This window comes from Numida meleagris, chromosome 10 (assembly GCF_002078875.1).
Source record: "Numida meleagris isolate 19003 breed g44 Domestic line chromosome 10, NumMel1.0, whole genome shotgun sequence".
In the NCBI taxonomy this organism is placed as follows: Eukaryota; Metazoa; Chordata; class Aves; order Galliformes; family Numididae; genus Numida; species Numida meleagris.
In genome coordinates, this window is record NC_034418.1 from 14,370,694 (window position 1) to 14,378,190 (window position 7,497).

General features: G+C 48.9%; 1 long non-coding RNA gene across 3 annotated transcripts in view; it reads left to right on the top strand.

Moving 5' to 3' along the window:
• Positions 1 to 5,279, top strand: part of LOC110404171 — a 6,140-nt gene extending 861 nt beyond the window's left edge. Inside the window, exons 1-3 of one of the 3 annotated variants that reach the window (XR_002442087.1) lie at positions 7 to 2,328; positions 3,194 to 3,324; positions 4,637 to 5,279. This is a non-coding gene — a long non-coding RNA (uncharacterized LOC110404171). Of the gene's footprint in view, positions 1 to 6; positions 2,329 to 3,193; positions 3,488 to 4,636 lie in introns of those variants that run through there. The other 2 variants (XR_002442088.1, XR_002442086.1) reach the window with 2 other exon arrangements.

Genomic DNA, 7,497 nt, shown 5'->3' on the forward strand with positions numbered 1-7,497 from the left:
GGGGTGGGGGGGAAAGGTTGAGTTGCGGCGGTCCCGGTGCTCCCGAGGTACCCCTCCCGAGCCGCCAGGCTGGATTTTATGGGAATATCGATAGAATTAAAGTTCCTTGTAATTCCGTGATAAATGGGGTGTCTCGAGTAAGTAAGATGAAGTGCGGCGCTGTGAAGTTGTTTATCTGAAAAGTAATTCTCAGAAACCTGACTTCTGACACTTGGTCATATATTAAACCGGCGTCTTGAACGTTGTACTTCAGATGCTCGTTTTCCCCCTTCCCCTCGCAGTTTGCTATTTATAAGACTTTGTAGGTGCGGGTGAGTCGCCGGGTAATTTTTCACCAACTGTGAAAAGCATCGTTTGCGACAGCCAAAGAATCTCTGCTTAGGAAATAGTACGGGGAGAGCGGGCTCACAAATGGATAACATCTTCCGACTGTGCCATTATCGGCATGAACCCGTGTGGCCGTGCTGCTCCCGGCTGCCCAAAGGCACGGAGGGCACGCTGCAAGGCGAGCAGGATAACTACGCCTAGACGGGATCGCAGAGGCGACTGTGCAAAGCTAAAGCGTGCTCCTGACGGCACGAGAGACATAAGCACAGTCCTGCACGGCCCCAAAGACACACACAGAGCCCCGGACATCTGCTTGCTTTATCTTAGAGACTGCAATTCGTGACAAACCGAATGCAACTCGGGTTGGCTTTCCTATTCCTGCACACCATCGGAACCAACAAAACTTCCCAGCTCGGGGCATCAATCCCCCCCAGGACGGCCCCGTTCCCCACGCTTGTTTTTCCCCGGGCGAGATGAATGTGGCACTGTATATCACTTAACGTGCTCACCTGTGAGAGGCATAAAATGTGCGCTGATATTTTCAAATGGAAAGGTTATTGCTTTTCGGAACGCGCACTCGCAGTATTTCACTTGCACGTTTGATGGATGGCTGTGGAAATACGGCTCCGGCCCCATCCCACAGTTTATTTGGACGGGTGGATTCAAAGTGCTCCGTTTGCAAACCAGTACATTTCTGAGTAAACTTGAGACAAAGAGCACGAATTTGGGTGAGCTGAGGGGGAGCGCCTCTTCCTCGACACCAGTGTGAGCAAGTGCAAGCGGAGCTCTGACCTCCAGAGCAGCCCTGGAATTATTGCACAGCATTGTTCTGGTGTGATTATTGCAGAGCTGCCGCCCCAAAACGGCACGGCGTAGCAGAGAGAAAGGATTATTAGCAATTTTTGGATAACCTTCAGAAGCGGCAGCACTCTCCTCCCTCCCCTCTGTAATTCTCACTGTAGTGCTATTTTCCTTTATTATTTGGCTATTCACGACGGGTGTCTAAACATTTACAGTCCCCTATTAACAGCGTTTCTCCCTTAACAATCGCACGCTTTCATTTCAATTAGAGCTATTCAGGCTCGGGTTTTGCCACCAGGCCACGTCCCAGCCCCGCTCCCTTCCCCAGCGCCGACCCAGGCAGCGCATCCCCGCACCTCCTGCCCTGCTCCAGGTGAGGAGCTCGGACCACGATGCCTTCTGACTTGGGTGCGGATCAAGAACAACACATTAAGTACAGTTACCGCTCCCTTTGTTTGCCCGGCGTCTGATTTTTATGGTGCAGAACTAAACAGTGCCCGCTGAATTTGACTATGGAACCGGGCAAATTGCTTTCCGAGAGACTTCTTCGGAGCACAGTGATAAGGCACAACCCGCTCCTAGGTGCAGCGCCAGATAAATCCTTTTAACAGTCCTCAGATCAGTTAACAGGGTGAGTAAATCACAGATCGCTGTTAGCAGATTTATGGGAGAGAATTAATAGAATCAGACGAGATAATCTGGCGGGGATAAAATTGCTGAGGAAACAGTCCTGCCTTCTATCGGGGGCATGGAACAACGCTCTGATTGCGGGGAGTCAGCGCGGGCCGGGGCTTCGGAGCTCAGTCATCGCGGCGGTAATTCGGCATTTATTAATTCTTTTCTCTTCAAGCAGCTCGCAGATGCAAATAAAAGCCGCGCTCTCTTTGAAGACACGTCCTTTATATATTTTTATTGGATGTAATTTACTATTTGCGTTACCTGTATTTACTTCATAATTGAACATTTTGCATTCAAATTTATGTAACGCGCTCCGCTCGAGAATATATTTCTCCCCGATTAGCATAAATAGTCACTTACCTCATGAATTACTAACAAAGTTTATCTGAAAATATAGGTGTCTTTTTTATTAAGTGGAGCACCAACATATGCACCGTGAATCCCGATTTGCCGGCGGTGCTGCGGTGTCGGGGAAGAGGGAACAGGAGCAGCGGCGAACAAGCGCCATCGATTAATATCAGTGTGAGTGTGACAATAATCGCTTCTGTCCAGGCTTTGTTAATTGTTAATAAAGAGCCGGTGACTCCAAGCTTCCTGCAGAAGGAGCAGAGAGGAGGGGACCTCCTCGGTGGGTTTCCCCCTTCGTTGCCCTGTGCATGCTGATGGCTGGGGCTCACTCGGGGCTCCCCGCTCGCTCTTGGGATTGTTCCTCTCTTCGCCTTAATCCTGTTTTTATGCTCGGCTTTAAATCCCAATAATGGATATGATTTAGGCCCATCCTGCAGTATTAACGTGACCCTACGTAGACAAAGGACACCCAAACCCTATCGACTGCCGGATTGAATCCTTCATCCCATGGAAGCCAACAGCAAAACTTCCATTGATTTCAGTGGCAGCAGGATCGGGTCCTGGATGGCAGCAATTTGTTTGTGTCAAAGGGCCGGGGCTGCAAAACCCGAGAGCTATGGGCTGGCAAGGGAATGAGGTCTGCTCTCCAAAGGCAGGATTCCCACTGACTTGTGGTGGATCTCCTCCGCAAACCGGGTGCTAACATACACGTGTGTTTTGTCTGGATGCACAAAGCCAGTCCTCAAATGAACACGTCCCTAAGTGTACCGCAGCAGAACAAGCTGCTTTCAGCACTCTCTTTTCCCAAGCCTGGCACAACCCGTTCCTGTGACTGCAGCTTGCTGCCCCATCCACGTCTGACACTGCTCTTTTATTTTAAAGATGAGAAAATCTTCCTTTTAAACTCATGCTGAGCATCAAATTGGACTCCACTTGCAGCTGAACATCTTGGCTGCCTCTTCCCCAGCCGCTCCGGTGTATTTTATGTAGAATTCTCTCTGCTAATGCAGCTTGTTTTCCCTCTCTGTTCTCTTTTCAGTTTTGCATCGGTGTTGCCGAATCCATCATTTCCACTGCTTGCTTATCGTGTTTCTAAAACACTCCAAATATCCCCAATAACTCCATATGATCCAGAAAGAACTCTCTCCGACTGGAGGTTGGTGCCACCAGGTTTGTGCTGTGCTCACCCTATGATGCATGTCCCACTTTGCTAATTTTCATGAATGGCCCAGCCTCGATGTAAAAATCAATACAGACATCCCCGGTGCCAAAAACCTATTTGTCTGAAAGATATAAAAAGTGAAATTGCAATAAAGATTTTTATCAGGCTTTATGATGGAATTCGTCATTTATAACTGGGATGATGATGTTGGGTTATATAATGTGTTTGTTCTCAAATTAGCTGAAGCGAGTAAATAGAGAATCTGGTAAAATCTGGTGCCCAGGTTGATCTCTACAGAAAACTACTATTTGTTAAAGGAGGAGAAGAAAACAATTACATCAGTATCCCACACCGAGCTGTCCCAGCAAAGCCCTGTGATACGCACGAGGCGTTTGTATCTATTTTAGCTCTGAAAAATCCTTGCTGCTTCTCTCCCTTCTGCTCTGCACTGAGTTGTTTCAGCAGCAAGGAGCAGTGGCAGCATGAAATAATACGTGAATTTTAGGTGCTCTCTCTTCCCCAAAGCAGACTGCCAGTGAGTGGCGAGGGGGGCACGATTCAGAGGCGATGTTTCCATGTGTGACTACTGAAGTGATCGACTTCAGTAACTTTTAACAAAGCTGTGATTTAATGTCTTGAAGCCTGAGATGGCACAGACTCATTGGTAGTTGGCATGGTGGGCTGAGTGCCATGTGCTGGGCTTATCCCGTGTGAGTAAAGCATAGAAATGCTTGAGGTAAGCGATGGGGTCTTCAGCAGCACAAGGCACTTGGTTTGTGTGGCATTATGGCAGAGAGGAGCTGTGCCAGCAGGAGCACATAAGGATCTCACATTACCTCCAACCTTCAATTATCGGGCTGAATCTGGCCTAACCTGCTTATCTCCTGAGCATTACTCACCGGGTTTTGGCAGGAGGAGGTGTCAATGAAAACGAGACAGTTCGGGAGCCAACATCGCTGCCAGCAGCCAGGGCTTAATCCTGGGCAGAGCTGGGGACTGAGTGTTCCTCTCCCTGCCATGGCTCCAGCTGCTCCCACCCCCAGCCCTCTCCAGCAGGCGAGCTCTGCCCTCCCATCCCCATTCCCATTCCCATGCCTGGCCTCCAGCTTGCTGTGGTCCCCATGTTGAGATCCCAGCAGCTGGAGCTGTCTTCTTGACCATGGAGACGTAGCAGCATCTGTCAGAAAATCTATGTGAAAACAGCACGGGTGCCAGCAAATAGGAGCTGTACCTTTCTAAGCAGCTATATTTGATTTGGTTTGATACATTTAACTTCGCCTTTTTTCTCCCGCTATTGGCAAATGTGTTATTCTCCCACAGAACTGAGAACAACCCGCGTTTTCCAGGCTTGCTTTGTAGAGTCTCGGTGCACAGAAGTGCATGTCGTGAAGACATCTGACATCGTTCAGGGGCATTCATTGTCCACACCAAGCCGGAATGGAAAGTTTCATGCCCCATTCCCCTCCTGCTCCCCGGCATTAGCTCACCATTGTGGTTGCCTCCATCCGGAGTCCGGGTCATTGGGAAACGCTAATCCTTAACAAAAAGGAAATGATAAAAATACCCATGAAATTAATTTTCACACCTGCAGTCGAGATTAATAAGAGCAACCGGAGTGGCATCCTATTTCAGCTCCCTGGAGGTGACTAACAGCCCTGGCCATGAATATCATACCAACCACCAGAGGAATTCACTGTCTGAGGGATCCACCATGGAAAACAATTGATCCCCAGAGCCACGCCTGCACAATGGAAAACGGCTTTAGTCGTGTATTAGTCATTTTATCACAGGACGGTATTTCTGCACTGGGAAGTTTGCCCTCTGATATAAAGAGAGCTCAGAACAGAACAACAGCCTTTGACTTGGTAATTTGCACACAGCTTTTCATCACGTTTACTTTAGAAGGATGCGTGTAAATGACGAAGAGTAATAAACTAAGTCTTCTACAGGCTTGTTCTTGCAAGTTTCACGTGTGCTTATTGTCTGTGCTTTGAATCGGTCCTGCACGTCCCTGTGAGTGGCACTGGTAATTCACCAAAGGAAGGGAGCAGTCCTTTACTAAAACACGCCGCTTGAATTTTCCCCGGATTCTGCTTTTCTCCCTTAATTGCGAGGGACGAAATGTGCCGAGTGCCTGCTTCCCCCGGCTGGGAGTCACCGCTCTGCCACTGCCATCCCCAGCCTTCAAAGGTGACACGCAGCTACGAGCTATAAAGCAGGCAGCTGCACGGGGGCTCTGAACTGCCTTCAAAAGGCACTTACTTCTAGTGCCGGAGCAGCGTTAGTACTTCGAGCAGGACGGGTATGCACTTGAATCCTTTTGCAGAACCATCTTGCAGAAAGAATGTGTCTAATGATGTTGACTTAATCCCCATCTAACGGACACGAGGTGATAGGTGACAATGGCTGCGTTATTTTTTCAGCTCTCATAACCAGCTTTGCTCACGCAAATGCAAAAAGCCATTGCCCGTGCCCCAGGAGCGCAGAGTGCAAGCACATTTGCAGGAGGTCTTCAGCAATCATGGAGCTTATTTATTTGCACAGCACCGGAATGAGACAGACAGAACTGGAGACACAGAATTGTTTCCCTGTGGTTTGCACAGAGATTTCAGCCGCAGCCCTTTCCTCTCCCTTTGGAGCATTTGCTGCTGTAGTGCAGCTTGCCTTATTCCCTGTGGAGCAGGAGACGGGTAGGGCAGCTCTCTCTTTATTCTTTCCTGTCCCCTCTACGGATTTGCACTTTTACAGCTATTCAGGTAACTGCTGCACTACTTACAGCAGTGGCAGGCTGGCGCTTTTTGGTGTCAGTTTGGCTCCAGCAGGTTTAGATTCCATCTCCTGCAGTCTGCTCCAGCAGCGATTGCCTTTTTTTAATCTACCTGAAATTCAGGGTTCAGCTTCAAGCCGATTCCAGCAGCACGTGGCTATGTCCTTTTGCAGCTGATGAGCCAAAGGAAAGCACGAGGAGCCACTAATAAGAGGGGTGATACACCATAAGGTTTTATAGTTACCCACACCACTCAAATAGCCTGCTATTAGTGCATCTAATCCTGCAGATTCAAAGGAAAGGTACACATCCTAGCACAGTTCTCCATTCTGCAGATGGAAGCACGCTGCCACAGTGAGGAGTCAGGATGCCAGCATCTTCCTATCACCAAAATTAAACAGGTCAGTGCAAAAGGTGCGCTGCAGGTCAGTGCCAAAAGGCGCACTTAGCTCTTTGCAGGTCACACAGTGCCTTCAGTCTGGGTCAAGCTACCACACGTGAGCCCTGCTGTTGGGCCACTCCAAAGCTACATAACATTCCTGGTATTGGAAAAAACTCTGCCCCCACCGTGTCAGCTCGCTACAGTAGTTGCCAGCTGCAAAGATTAATTTTTAACCTCGTCATTTTCCAGGGCTAAGGCAGATGAGCAAACGCTCCCCACCAGCCCTCAGATGGGCAAACTGTTGTTAGATGGGTGGAGGTGACAGCTCCCGAGGTTCTGCCCTCTCATTTCTGACTGCTGGCGCGCGCTCCTGCAGCACCCATTGCAGCAGAGGTGCAGCGGAGCTGCAGTCATGGTGCCAGAGCAGTGCTGCTACAGGATTTCCTCATGGAAAAAAAAAAAAAAAAAAAAAAGAGTTCAGTTTTAGGCTTCTTGTGGCTTCTCTGAAAGATAACCAAGGTTTACATACATCATTATCTGGAACTTGATCTTGGGGTCAGAAGTACAAGCATGTAGAGTGCCTTCTCGGCATGGGAGGGAATGGCTGCTAACCCCCCTCGTTATCTTCCCCATCACCTGCTTTTAGCAGCACCTGGGCCCTCCTTCTTTAGTGTCTGCCAGCAGCTGGCAGGGCTAGAAGCCATCAGAAGCACTGGCTTCCTCATAATTTTAATTTTAAGCCCACCACTCGTCCTGCAATCAAAACTCATCTGAGCGATCTCCGTGCACTTGGGCCCTGACTTCCAGTGAAAAAAGTGATTCAAGCTTGATATGATTTAATTTCCTAAGTTGCAGTCTTGCAAAACTGGGCTGGAAGTCCGAAAGCTGAGAGCCCCTTAGGTTGCACCCAGAGTGTAAGTCTGATGGCTGTGACCCAGCAGATATAACTCCCTTCTCCTAGCTAGCAGGTAACTATTTATGCATGCTGCACAAGATTTCTGCCTCAGCTGGGGCAAATAAAACCAGAGCGAG